Below are 15,609 nucleotides of genomic sequence, written 5' to 3'. Positions count from 1 at the left end.
TTTTATTGCTTTTAAATTATTGTGATGGTTGTAAAAATTATTGTAAAGCACCGTGGGATCCAATCGTATATTGCTAAATGAGAAGTATATATTTCTTTGATTGTTTATTATTATTATTCTACTTTTTTATCACTGAATTTTCCTATAAATATAACACCATATTTCTTCTTATAAATCTTAAAACATTACGAATTATTTTTGTTTCTTAAAGAAATAACAAATTTCAAATATAAAAATCGGTGACGATTATTCACACCATAGTGCTACATGTACACAGTAGTGAAATTTCATTAGTACTAGAACAAGACACGGCTACCATAATCATATTGATAAAGTTTCAAAGTGTAACTCGTTCGTAGAACCGTTACATGAAAGTTAACATCCAAATTTCGTCTACAAGCACGGGTAGGCCTCGACTAAAATAAATCGATGAAGAGAATGGAGTCTCGTGCGACACATTCCAGTCGAACAAAGTAAGGCGTTACATATATACCGGTGGGCTATTTGGCACAGGTGCGCGTCTCTTGCCTCCGCCTTCAGTGTCACACAACTTTTACGTTATTGCGATCTGGTCTTCGACGCGACCGATTTATCCCCGAGATTTACTTCGCTTTAAAACGACCCCGAAACGTCTCGGCCTCGCCGCCAACGCCGCGGACCCGTTCTTTCTCGCTTTCTCGATCGAGTTTTACGATTCAAAGTTCCTTCGTTGTTCGTTAAAATCCGAACGAATTCACGCGAAGCGAGCGATCCAACCTTGGAAAACCACTTTTCAGAAACGCACCGATCGTATTATTTTACTCGAACGCTCGTACGGCCCACAAACGTTAAAACTTTACGAGCCACTCCAAGCTTTCCGGATTTCTTTCAGAACCGGGGGATGCGACGTTTTTCGTTTCGGTCTTCGATCGGCGACCTTGAAGTTCCAGATTGTGTCATCATCCTCCGTTTCACTTGATCCTTTCTTACGTTTCAAAAAGAATTTTCCTCCGAACAAGTTTCGATCGAAAAATTGAAATTGACATAAAAATAATTGCTATTCATAGGACTGAATTGATTAATCAAAAACTGAACCTTAAAATGAGTTAGGATGGACAGTAGCAATCGGTGATATTGGCACCTAAAGTAGTCAAACTAAATGTCCATTAGCGTTATTAAACTCCATTAAAAAAAAGAATGCAGCGGTAATTACTTCAAAAAATAATTTTTCACTTCTATGGCGTAAAATTTTGCATGCAATATTTCCTCTATATCATCAATAACTAAAATATTGCAAAGTAAACCGGTGATACAAAAAGTGTCAAATTGTTAAAAACGCGTCATCCATTGTGCGAAATAAATAACCTTTTGTTGGAAAGTAACGCACGAAGCTCTTTGTTAGTAACATAATATTCGAAGCGTCGCGTCAGTAAAAATAGAAAATATTGAATTCATAAAACTGAAAGAAAGAGAATGAAGAGGAACGATTTATTCAATTAACCTGTCGATTACCTAGTCTTTTCACGTTTCATGCGCCATAGATCATTCGTTATCGAAATTATAATATAATTATTCGGAATTGGTTCATGTCCTTTTCGAATAGTATGAATCATGTCATGAATTACGGGTTATTATTCGATGTAAAATGAAATAAATAACAGTTATTATCAAACAGAAGAAATCTCACATTTTAAATGTCTTTCTATAGTAATTTTTAATAACAACTCTCACTGGAAAACTACAAGAATTATTCATATTTGCCCCTTTCGTTATATCGCATTCAACATTAAGAAATTTTTATCCGTCACTGAAATACCGAAGAATGAAAATTTCAAAATCAATAAAATCGTAAAAGATAACTTAAGGAATTCTAATCGAACATATTTTTGTAAAAATTATAAAACTCGTTTAAATTCTGATTATACTATTCACTTATTATTTATTACTATTATAGTAATTTATGCAATTATAAATAATCAATAAAAAAGAAGATAACGAAATTCAATATAGAAAGCAATACCTTGTGGTCACAGAGAATACGACTTGCCCAATTAATGATGAAACAAGGGACAAGTGCTAATTTCACCGATGACAAATAAACGCGCGACAAGCATCAGATAGACAGATAGCAAATGTGTCACGGTAAACTATTAGACCGTTGATGCGCGTGATCGTGGGAGATATCGGTTAAAAATAGAGCGACGTTTTCGCGAAACAAATATCAGAATGCAAATCCATGCAGGTTAGACGAGGGCTAGTCAGAGAGACTGACAAAGCGGTGCAATCACGATCCACGGCGGGTAATTAGTTAGCTGCGTGTACCGACGCTTGATCGTTTTCGATTTTTCTCGGGTGTACCGCGCGTTAATTACCGTCGACGATCGATAGCCAAGTCACGAGCTTCGCGATCACGCCAATGCGTGTGCTTGGTTAACTTTTCACGCCATTTCACTGACTTATTTCCACGCTTATATTCTTATATTATACCAAATTATTTTCACAACCATAAACGTGGTGTAAGTACCAAATGAAATAGAAAATAGAATTATACGTTCAATTTTGAAAAAAAACTATTCCAATTTATTCGAATACTCCAGAGAATTTCATTTTTTCGAAATTCCATTGAATTTACCAGATTCACGAGTCCGAAATCTGTAACATACAACATTTTTCAGAACAGACAAAGTACTGCAGTCGCACTATGTCAAGTTTGACAAAACCAGAGTATGCTTTATTGGTATCTATCAATCACACAGTGAGAAAGGTGAACAGTTTATTTAATACACCTTCCCATGAATTCTCCAGTCGATTATTCAATTATTTGCTTTTCTTTACATACTATAGATTGATAAAGATTTAAAGCAGATTAAAATATTTATTGACAATCATGACATAGAAATGTATTACGAATATTTGAATGGCTCTATTTAAGAATCTCTTCATTCGACGATTTTACATAAAATAACCAGGATCATTTAATCGTTTCGTATAATCGTTCGTCTATATGTATTTAAAATTTACAAGTGTCTTGTGAGTTATGGACGAAAGTACTGAGTATGAGTGAAAGTACTTCATTCACATATTTCCTCGCGAAGCAATCATAAAGATTCACGCAATCACCATCAACACACCACTTTAGGGGACCCAATTTAAACCACATTTATTTATTCCCTCGACGAAGATCCACAGCACGGCCAATCAATCAGCTTCAACACGCTAATAAACCGCAAGGAACAACCAGCTCTAGTTCTCCAGTTTGACAACAAAATTTATTTTCCACTTGCAGCCGAACCTCGAAAATAGCTAGACATGGGATCCAATGCTAGGCGCTGTCGTTGCGGAGGACTCTCCGGAAGCACGGCAAAAGTAATGGAAAGGGAATACATTTTTTAGCGTCGGTGGTCCGGACTACGGTTGCCGGATTAACAGGGAAAGTGGATAAGCCGGGCGTCAAGGGCCGGGAAGAGGTGAGGCTATCCCGAAAAGGGAGAGGGTGGACTACGTACTGCCAATAAAAGCCGGGGTGTCAGTATATCACGTGGCTCTGGCTGGTCGTGTCCAACGATACAGTCCAATATATTACCCAGATAGCCATGCTAATTCAGCTCTAGCTCCCGCCGATTCCCCGCTTGGTTGCCTTTGCCTCGCATGCTCGTCCGTTTACGCTCCTACCCTCTCCAAACTCACCCTCTTTGTTGCTCTACTAGCCTCTGGATCATGTGCTTCTTGCTAGTAGCCAGAATCGAGTATGTACACTCAGGTTCATAAGTGTTGGAACACTTAGAGAAAGTTAATCTGAGAATTAGGAACTTGCTAAAGCCTTTAACAATTATCATTTGATTTGAAACTTACGCAAACTATTACAGAGGCAGACAAAAATCATAAAATCTTAAGATGAATTCGTATGTTCAAAGTTAGAATAAAAATCCTATCTTTGCGTATAATTTCTTCTTATTTTTACTGTATCTTTACTTATTTTAACTGTATCTCGCGAATGTTACTTAAACCAATCCTGGCACTCGTATCATCCAATTTTTTATCGTAATTTTCAATTTCCATCGAGATTTTAAACGAGCTGTTGTAAGTTACAAAACTTTTCCAACGAAGTTAGAGAATTTTGTGTACGATACATATGATTCTGAATTCATAACCATCGCTCATTCCTCTTGCTACTCTTACAAATAGATTCTACAAGTTTTTATATTGTACAGGTGCAAAATCGCGATCGGTTAATCGTTTGCTTGATAATTTAAACGAATTATCGTGTTTTATAAACTTATCCCAAACCAAAAAGTGTCGTAATAGTTATGAACGGGAGTGTACGTGTGCACCTGTACACGGTTACATACGGAGGATGCGTTTCGTCATTCCTGCGAATCCAACAATCCTCCGCAGAGCCGCCCTACGTGGCAGGGATTTCAGCTGACATTGCATCCTCGTTACGAGGCATTATACGATCCATTCTGATAAGGGAAGATTACCCGGGCCGGATCTTTGCTCCAGCGAGAACCCGATTTACAACCACTGTCGATTGCGCTGAAACGTTCATTGTTTTGTTTATTGAGGTATATAGCGAATACAATAAAATAATTTATGAACAGAAATGTTTTGTTAGATAGAAAATTTTTTGAATTCGATATTTTGGTGTGTTTGTGGGGGAAAAATGTTTTGGACGCTTGTATATTTGGCATTTCAAGTGTAAATATTTTGTGAAATTTACTCCAAAATTGAAAAGTACAATAACAAATTCTTTAGTTTCGATACTTGAACCTGTTTGTCAAAGAAAAAAGTTTCGGAAACTTTTGAACAAGAAGTTCCAAATGTAAGAATATTATGTTTAGAGTGATAAACCGTCTAAGAAAAATGATCTTGCTAATTTAAAGAACCAAACATGTCAAACCATGTCAAACATTATTCAACTACGTGGATGTTACGCAATCTAAATCGATATTGGCTAAAGAAGCGACCCTTCTTCGAATGCTTTATCGTTTCACCCTTTCATCAATCGTGTTCAGTTATGCGCGTGTCCTCACTGAGAACATTCAGTTCTGGAAACCGGTTTTAAAAGGCCTAACGAACTGTGAAGCCGAGCTAATTGAGACTGTGGCAAGACACGGCTGTATCTCGCTGCCGGAACCAGTTTACGACAGGTGTAACGCTGTCTCATCGCTTTATGAATGCTAATTATCTTAAACAGAGGCTGTGAAGACGAAAAAAGTAATTTGCAAATTATTCGTCGTCGTTCCAGTTGTCTTTCGCGTCCTAATTATTTCGTTTGGCCCGAGCCCAGTCGCAATTTGTCCCCTTTTTAGAACTGCTTTTGTCAAATTTTCAGATAGAGCTTTCATACTTTTTCTGATTACATCGGGGCCAGGATTGATTTAATAAACGATGTTTTCCAACTGGACGCTGTATTCTCAATTTCGGTGTATTTAACGCGATTTATTATTTCGCTTGTCAACAGCACCGTTTTTTTATATATTTAATTATCTGGTAGTGCGATGAAATAAAAGTTTCCCAGGGGAGAAACAGCATGATAAACCGGGGATATATCGCGTCTGGTATTCCAACGCGCAAATTGAAAATCGAGTTATGAATATTTTCGTGCGATTGTAAAGGCCACTGTGCGCCCATAGGTAGAGATGTAAAGGGACGTAATACGGTGCACGGAACGTAATACGCTGCATCAAGAGCTATATTTTCGATTTCTTTCGAATAATACGATATTGAATTTCGTGTCAGATTGGATTTAATATTCCCCCGTGCTTCACGATGTTGGCTCCGTCGCGCGAAATCCAAGGTCGGGATTCCCGATCTCGTATGTTCCTTCTATTCACCATCAGAAATGTACAATACAATATTAAATAACAAATTAAGCAACATCCGCCGGGATTCATATTGCTTTCATCTTCTCTCCGGTTTCTTTATTCCATGCAAATTTATTTAATAAATTCATATAATTTTAGTGCGATTTTGGATAATTTGGTGTCCTATGTAAATAATCCAATGCCGGCACTAATAATTTTTCTGTTACCAAAATAAAATCATCTACTAGCAAACAGTACAGTACAACATCCCAACAAACGAAAGGAAACGATTGCCAAATGGCATCGGCGAAAAGCGGTAGCGCCGGGGCTAAATCATTAACGTGGCTACATACCAACTCTATCGTACGAAGTTCTTAATTAAACAGGTTACGTCTCGTGTTTCCTTTGATTTCTCAACGATCGAGTCACCGAGTACCACCCTCGCCGCGATTGCAACTCAAAGCGGCAAGAGGGTAGCCGGTAGCTGCTAACCAAGGGATGGGGTGTCGCCTCTTTAGCTTGCGCAAGTATTTTCGTGGAAAAGTTAAATCCCGCGCTGCGCGCTGCGTGCTCGAGGACTACCTCGGGCGTACATTATTTCATTAACCGTACTTTTCCTCCCTGATCTCTACCTCTCTGACCCCGCCGTTGCTTGCGCCATCGTTGCTACCGCTGCCGTTGCTCTCTCCAACGAGGAGAGCAAGAGAGGAGAGAGAGAGAGAAAGGGTTGTAGAGGGGGTTGGTTAGGGCAAAGGGACCAAGGGGTTGGAGGCAACAGGACTGGGAGAGCTGTGCGCTTTAGCTCTGCGCTATTCTAACCGGCTTTTATATTAATTAATTTGCTCAAGAGTTTTAACGACTTATTGCACTTCAATTAACTCGTTTTAAATTGCATAATCCGGCGACGCGGCCGTGGCCGGAAAATTCATTCGGTAATAAACCCAATGGCTTAACTGGCCCACCGTTGTTTCCACGAAATTCCAAGAACTGATCGTGTATTTACTTGGATATTGTTAGAGACCTCGATTTATGGAAAAAAAATCATATAATATAGTGGAATAGGTTAGCTAGGTAACTTTGTGATAAATAATATGCACGATTTTCTTTTTAGTAGTAATATAAAAGTTTAGTGTGCCTTATATAGTTTAGGTAGTCTTTTTTAGTTTCCGCAAATATTCGCCCTGTTTTGATTGTTACGCCCTGGAATAGATATATTAGATACTTTCATAACGAAAAAATTACCATTATTTATTTATTAATAAAATAGAAGTTTAGGTTTTAATATATGAAATGTATTAAGAATAAGTTTTGCAAAATTCCACAAATTAATTGCTGTGAAGCATCAGCAGTGTAATTATTACATTTTTAGGCGATATTCACGTGAAAATATTAATAAATAAAGTTTTATTTAAATATTTATATTTAAAAATAAAATCTATTCGTTTTTTTATACAGTATCTGCTGATTACAACCGATTTGCTGTTGGGAATAATCGATTACCGATAAACCGTTGTTTATTAAATAGCTGTTCCAATATTAATGCCTTCTAATAATCTCCTTTTTCTTCTCATGAAATTACCAACGAAATACCATCGTGTATAAACGTGTGAACATTGGTAGATGCTGTATCAAAAAGCGTTTGAATTTATGTACCTCGTGGCACAACCGGGCAAAGCGGATTTAAAGTTTCAAAGATACACACATGGTAAAGCTGATGAAGAAAGCGGAAGAAGCATGAGGACGAGAATTTGCAATTCATGAAGGAAAAAGACGTAGCAGCGTTTGTTATCTTTATGTGGTACTAGCAATCCTCCGGGCAACAAACAAAAACACATTCCGTTTCCAGCTATTTAATTCAAAATGGCGAGAAAGAACATAAATGTCTGAATTAATCATGACACGAGTTGCTTGACTAACTATTATCAAAAACTTTGTTGCTACGCTAAACAAAATTTGTTGCCTGGCTGAAATTATTTTTCAATGAAGCAAGTTTGCAGATCCTTTACTTGAAAATAATTTGTAGTGTTATGTTTCAAGACCGCCTTTGTAATTTTTATATAATCACAGAAATTTTCATTTTTTATATTTGATATTGTAGACCTCAAATAATTACCAAATTACAAAAAAGCTACATAGAATACAGTGATAGAACAACGTAACTTAAATTTCTTTTCTTTTTATTTTCTTTCTTTTAATTAGCCTTATCACCAGCCTCTTATCTTTTTCTCACAATAGCACGCTCAAAATGCGTATTTTTACACAATTAAGCAAATCCTCCTTAATCCTACTGAGTTTACATTATAGGCTCAAAAGACCAAGCAACATGAGAATATTACATTAGTACATTAGTAGATTAGTAAACTAGTATATTAGTATATTTACTAATTATATTATAAAAATACATTCCCTTGATTATTAACGCATACGATGCATCCTCATAATTATTTAGAACTTAGTTCGTTTAAAATTTCGTAAAATATCAATTATATTTATTCACTATGAATACAATTTTCCATATCTGCAATGCTACGTGATAAAAAATAATTTTTATAGTGAATATAATTGTATTTTCGTACAATACATTTTCCTCGTATATCGTAAAACTTTACATATACGTTTGACACAGATTACTTGAAAAATATTTTTTCACAATTCCACAATTTCGCGATTTATAATTTTATTGCATAATTTAGAAGTGAACGCGTTGACTCAATTAATATTTTATGACGCACGGCCAATTACATTTCCGTGAAACTGTCAACCCAACTTTGAATATGAAAAATGCTACTGAAGAAAAAGCAACTTTATGATATCTTGTCAAAACAGCAACAACCTTCTTTCTGTGCGATTACCCTCCGTGCTAACACGATTACAATGCTGCTGCGATGTAACAAGAAGCGAAAGAAAAACAGCATAATTCATTCGAGCATATAAGAAGAATCTCAACCAAGATGCTTTGCGCTAAACAAGACTCATGAAGAAATCAACGAGGTAAACATAACACCAAAAGGAGCTACATAAAGAGAAATAAAACAAGCATAATCTAAGGCAAAGAAAATCTTGCGGAATCCAAAAGCAAAGAAAGAAAACTGTGAAACAGATAGTAGTATGTAAAATGTCGATTCTTAGAAATTCACGCATTTTGTTCATCTTTATACCTTTAAATTCCTCATAAATAAGTGCGCCAAAATCCGCAATCTAGAAATAAACCAAATTTTCAACGCTATAAGAAACGAAGGATTAGGAAACTAAGTTATTTAAACAAATATAATTTACACTAACGTACAGCTACCAGTAATCGAGGAATAACTCAAAGGTTGATCTCCTGGGAAAGAAATGTGGATGGAAAGGGGCAGAGGGAGATACGAGGAGTTACGGTACAATTCAAAGGGAGGAGTGAAGCTGTCCTGAAATGAGGTCGACATAATTGCACCCCTAGTCATAGCGTTGGCAGAGCAGGAGGGGGTAGATGAAGGAGACAAACGATGGTAAGAGAAAGATAGAGCCATAGAAGGGGTTAGGTAGGCTGAGGAGAAGGAGGGTTGGTTGGTCGCCATCTATTGTCTCTCGTAGACTCGACTCGGCCCTGATTAAATACTTGACACATCCCCGCCTGATCCAGGCCAGCATAACTTTGTTCGAATTGTAATTACGGCCCGGATCGGACTCCGGTTACGAACGAGTTCCAACCGAAAACCCCCCGGAAACTTGGTCGTCGTACCCCTTTCTGAATGTCGTGGTTCTCCTGCCTCTACGATCCCTGGATCCGACTTTCCATCCAACCTGAACGAGCGCTCGATCTCGAAACAGAAATCCTTATATCTTATCTCGCGCAATTATACGCGGAAATGTATCTTGTCTGCTCGGCGGAAGTTCCTATGTGCTCTGTGTACCAAGGGAATTGCCATTTCCGTCGTTCTTTGCACGATTCGAGCTCGATCCATGTGTGTGTGTTAAAGTTTAAGGGAGGTTTCAGACAAGTTACTGGGTTTTGTGACAAATTAGGTATATGTCATTAGGAATATCATTTGTGACGTTAGTTGTGTTAGTTACGTTCTATGTGTTTCAACAAGTAGACTACGGATTTTTATGCATGTATGGGGTATTTAAAGATTCAAAGATGCAGAAATTATGCATTTCACACACTCATTTAAGAAATGATATAACTCAAAAGACACTATTGGCGGTACAGAGTTGTTTAATTTTTTGTAGTTTCATTTTTTAATGATATTCGAATAAACAGCCTTTGAACAGTTCTTTGCGAAAAACCCTGACGGAAATCCGGCAATTCGACATTTTTTATTTTAGCTAACAAACGATTTATAGAAGTGAAATCACCTCTTAAAACAATTGCGAGTTTTCATGTTACTGTGAATATTTACGAAACCATGTTAAATACGAAAAAAAAGGTCAATCCAATGTTTTGTGACTTTTTATGCTGTATATTGTGGTGGTAAAGTAATTCCATCGAAACACATAAAAGCTAAAACACAACAGAATTAGTTAAATTACTGAGTGGACGCTATGTGTGCCAATAGTATCGTATACGTTAACTATGGTATATAGTAATTGACAAAACACGAGAAGACAATCAACGGTAGAGAAATAAATTTAGATTAGAAACAATGGTATTTCATTGATCGCAATCTGAGCGCTTACTTTACACGAAGATACGTGCCGTTTGAATGTACGTGAATGGCATTTTGTTAAACGTATGAAGGCAAAAATATCATCGCGGGATTTCGTTTGCGAGGCTCGTTATCTGATTACAGAAGGCATGCTACTCCGAGGCATTCGCGATCTTGATGTATACGTGTGTCCGTGACGGCTGTTCCTCGAATCACGCGCGATCCCTACAAATTCTCGAGACACACGCGAGCCAATCCCTCAGTGATTTTTTCTCAAAAAAGGGAAGCCTTTGAATTTTACGAATAAATTTGTCATTTGTTTTCTACACGATAGTATTCGTATTTGCATGAGCAAAGGAATAATTGATTTACTCTGGTTTTCAGGTCTTCGCACATAGAAAGGTGAAAATACTCTTTTCCAATCTTCGAAGAATTAGAGATAAGAATTTGACAAATTTTACAGTATTTATATTTTCGTTGCAGAGCAGGAATTTGTAATTAAGCTTAAGATAGGTGTACTTAAATTTTTCAAGGCAACAGAATTTTGCTATTTGTAATAAACGCAATGATGCACGAAAAATTAAAAAAAAATATATGTTATGAACAATTTTAAAGTCTCATTTAGAATAGGATCTTATATCCCATATCTCCGTGATCCCAAAAAAAATCAAAAGGAATAATTTTTTACAATTATATAATACAACGTTCGTCGTAAGGATTTTGAACAATTTACAGAGTTATGAAACAACAATTTATCAATTTTTAACCAAAAAAATTCTAACATTTTTGCATTTTTCGATTTTCTATAAGTGTGTAAGCATTCACAGTCTATTAACCATCGCATTAAAATTCTCATCAAATATATAATTCATAGATTTCATGAATTATTAACATTACCAACTAATAATCTGTCAAATTACAAGCTTCCAATCCTTCGAATTTTCAATAATAAGATGAACATAGCAGATATGCTTCATTAAATTATGAAACGAACGTTATTAGTTGCTTTTCGGTCTGACAGATGATAGTATGAAAAATATGACGTAAATGTGAGGAACGCATTGTAAATTAGAATGGCGGAATTGTCACGAAAACCGGTATCAAATTTATGGACAAGCCGAGCTGGAAAATCTAAATCCCTCGTGATTGTCTGTCAATTATTTATGATTGGCGGCAATTTGTCCAATGGAGTATAAGCCGTGGCGGAATGGGGGTTTACCGGCTGTCATCCAACGTTTCGGACTATATTACTCGTTTTTATTCTTCCTCGCTAATGTAACAGTCACCACGAGCAAAAAATAATTTCCGACTAGTAATATCATGTTCCTGACAAACCCTTCTTTCGATATCTTTCGAACATATCGATACTTGTTACTTCCAAACATACACATACTCTCGTTTTTAAATATTAAGGTGCTATAATGTACTAGACGATTTTCAATATTAAACTTGTCAATTTGGATAAAAAGGGATATCGTGTAGTATTTTACCAAACTTATGGGCCAAACTTGGGAACACGAGATACTTACTCGATAAATACAATTTTGATTACAGAATTTGTTTCGTAAATTAAAAGGCTACAGACGTTATATTGTAGAACGTTAAGTATACGATTTGAACACAATAACCTAAAGCTAACAATCCTTCGGTCGATTAACTATGTCGAGGGAAAAAGAAAGGAGCAGGACTTCGTTATCGTCGAAAATTCCCGCGTAATAGGACTTGTAATGTCTAACGGGACGACATGCCATTGTGGCAAGTGTCGTGTCGCAAAAACGACGCCACGCGTCGCCAACGGAAGGGAAACGAAAGATGTTGCGACTGGAATCCCACGCAAATATTTTCTGGGCCATTTCAGAGGAGACTCTGAATTCTTTCGACTTCATTCCAGCCGACGATAAGCCACGATATACGGAACGGTACTCGCGTGATACAGCCACATTGATCCACCCCTCGACGACCTAACTTAACCCCTGGACTTGACCGATCGTTTAATTTTGATTATATTTTAAATTAATGAAGTTACGTGAAAAGATAAGGTTAGAAGGTTATAGTTATCGTGTGTCGTTCACGCGTTTGGTTGATTGTTACGAGTTGCTGAAAATATGATATCCTTGAATTTGGATTGACTATAATTAGAAAATAATTAGTGTACTTTTGAAGTCAAATATGAAACTTTATGGTAATTGGTATGGTATGGTAAAGGAAGTTTTTCATTCAACAACGAACGCAACAATATGATGATTGAGAGTATAATCTAGTCTTATATCGCTACATTTAATGATACGAAAAAGATGACTATATCGTTTAAACAATTTTTTTCTTTCAATCTTTTACAAATATGATGAATCAAAGAAACGAGATGTAAATACCCTAATATGTACTCTATAACTACTCTAATAATATCCTTATATGTATAGAATATACGTAACATGTACGTAATACTTCTGTTCTTTAAGAAGAGAGATACTTTCATTTTCTTTCAAAATCTTTCTCTAGAATTTTTTCAACAGTGAGTTTAAAAAGTGTAGATATTAATTTTTTCTATCGGCTATCGATACCGAGTATTCTCGATCTCACAATCAAAAGAAGTTCGAGTCGAACAGCACGAAGGGAATGTGTCGATAAAAGGAAACTTATAAAACAGATGTGAAAGCAAAAGCATTTAGAAAATATTTCAAAAGCTATTAAAACTTTTTCAGTCGAATAATCTTTCTCGCTCTCTCTTCTATGCTGCTTAGTTCAGGAAAAGAACCTTTAGGAGATAACTTAATAATTGAACGAAATTGCCTTCGATAAAGTACCACGAAGCTATTTAGCTCTTAATTTCCGATTTCCTTGCTGTAACTTTATGTTAACAGTTACCAATATTTACTTCTTCCTTTATTACTGACTAGAAAACAAGCGTTCGAAAACATAAAAATATTATCATAATACGGAAAAATTTTCAATTTTGTGCATGTGAACTGTCATAACGAAAAGAGACTATAGGAAATGATGTTCAAATATCATTTTTATGTAACTATTTGTAAGCAATAAACGTGAAATATCTACGTAAGACAAAATTGATTCAGTTTTCATCGTCCAAGGATGAATAAAGAGTGCATGAATTAAAATTATGCATGTCTGAAACCTACAATCATTTCATTCTTAATAGAACAAGGATTTCTTTATAGCGACGCTATTTAAAATTGATTACCAAATATTTTGAAATCTTAATCCACCGCAAACATTGTGTCAATTTTTAATCAGTCAAAGCATCACTGATAAAATTAATATAATGTTGTCTACAATCCTTGCTTCAAGTTTCACAAGAATCAAAAATTGGTTCAAAATGCGCGAATTTATCGATATCGGTGTGCAAACCGCGTGCGCGCCAGTGTTTACAAATTTATATCAAAGATTGTCTCCGCGGTGCGATATCAACAGCAACACTTGTTGCTCTTTCCTTCTTACAAAAGATTGATGTTTCCATTTCTCATTCAACGAGACTTATATTCATTCATGTATCGCTGGAAAATCATTTTGGCACCCTGCATTCCTCGTAGAACGATAAGACAAGCGTTTAATAATAAATAAAACAAGACTCACCAGCCACGTTGACGAAAATCCAGTCTTCAGGAGCCACGTTCACCGAAACCACGCGTTCTTTCCAATTTCTTCACCCTTCGCTCTCGTTTACCCTCTCCGTTTATGATTTCCCCGCCATGTCACGTCGTAGCTGGGCTTTCGTAGTCCCTAGAGTCTTCTTACCACAGATCGCACTGCACGTCACTGTGTCCCTCTTTCTATGTCTCTTTCTTTTCTCTTCCTTTTCTTTATTCTCACGTGTTTCTATCTCCAACCACTCAACAAAAGTTCAACGATGTACAGTGTACAATATATTTCTATACAATACAAAGTTCACCACACCACATCATCACGCGACGAAATAGAGGATTTACATCAAATTCACGGCTTGTTTCCTCATAGAAGAGAAATACCCCGAAATATAGAAAAGAGAGCTATCGATATCTTGTGAGTAGAATTCTTCTGGTGTCCTTTTTTCTCATATAACGTTTCGAATAAGAAATAAGGCGAACGAAGGTCTCGAGAATGATAAATTATAAAATGTAAATATCGAAATTTTCAGTCGAATTCCTCTTCGCGGAAGTATTTTAACAGAACGCAGAGTGCACGGCGAATCTCGTCACGTGGCGGCGAACATTGATCGTGAACGACCTTGGTGTCTCGGTGCACGCTCCCCCGAGAAGGTCACCAGCACGTCATTCACCTATTACCAAGATCAAAGACACGAATTGAATGGTTTAATCCTTTGAAGACCTATGGAGGAAGCGTTTTACGACGAGGACACGCAAACTTCAGCGTTATCATCGATCATGAAGAAACGAATTAAGCACGAAGAAACGACATGAAGGTTTTCAGCATGACGCGTCCTCTGCTGGTTGGTACCACCAGTGGACGCAACCGCCGCGTGTTTCTGTCAGATTCTCCTGTGTTTATAGTTTGGGTTTAGATCGTTCTCCAAGAGACCACGAGGAACACGTCCGTTCGCGAACTGTTCGCCAAACGCACTGACGATCCCTGCGGCTGGTTCGCCGGTGACGTTGTGCCTTCGCGGGTTCGATTCCCGGATGAGCATGCGCCACGTTCCATGCTTTGGAGGGAGGCTGCTACTCGCGGAGGTGCATCCACCACGGGAGGGTGGTTGCCAGGCGGTTTTTCCTTTTTCTCGTCTTTCCCAACTTTTGTCTCGTCCCATCTTCTTTCCTCCTAACCCTCGTTATACGGTGGAACTCCGTTTATATTAACCTGTGGAGGGACAAGCAGGTGAATATAAGCAGATCGGTAATATAAGTCATTGGTGATCCATTAATAACAATAAATTTTGGAATACACGTAGTCGTAATCGTATGTACTTGTGGGAAATTTGAAGGTGTAAAAATCCATCGAAAGCACATCTATTAATCTGAAAATATAAATAGAAACTACAAGATATTTATGCATATATTTTATAGACATCACAGAACTATTTCAACAGCCAATTTTCTACTTTATTAATAAGCCTAAATATTTAGTGAGACCACACTTATTATGTGTACGTGTTAAAAGGAATATTCATAAACTATACTAACTTTTTTGCAGTGACTATCTTATAATTTCTATATACGTTTTCAGATTGTAGTTTCAAATTT

At 36.8% G+C, this 15,609-nt stretch overlaps 1 protein-coding gene across 6 annotated transcripts in view; it reads right to left on the bottom strand.

Annotated features, from left to right (window-relative positions):
- Positions 1–15,212, bottom strand: part of Ten-m (teneurin transmembrane protein Ten-m) — a 653,992-nt gene extending 638,780 nt beyond the window's left edge. For 3 of the 6 annotated variants that reach the window (XM_069110243.1, XM_069110246.1, XM_069110245.1), the window contains exon 1: positions 14,006–15,212. The gene's annotated coding sequence lies outside the window, so the exon portion shown is untranslated. The remainder of the gene's footprint in view (positions 1–14,005) is intronic. The other 3 variants (XM_069110251.1, XM_069110252.1, XM_069110253.1) reach the window with 1 other exon arrangement.
- Between the last annotated feature and the right edge of the window lie 397 nt (positions 15,213–15,609).

Source organism: Bombus flavifrons, chromosome 3 (genome assembly GCF_040668555.2).
Source record: "Bombus flavifrons isolate JBK064 chromosome 3, iyBomFlav1_principal, whole genome shotgun sequence".
Taxonomy (NCBI): domain Eukaryota; kingdom Metazoa; phylum Arthropoda; class Insecta; order Hymenoptera; family Apidae; genus Bombus; species Bombus flavifrons.
This window is presented reverse-complemented; position numbering and strand designations above follow the sequence as displayed.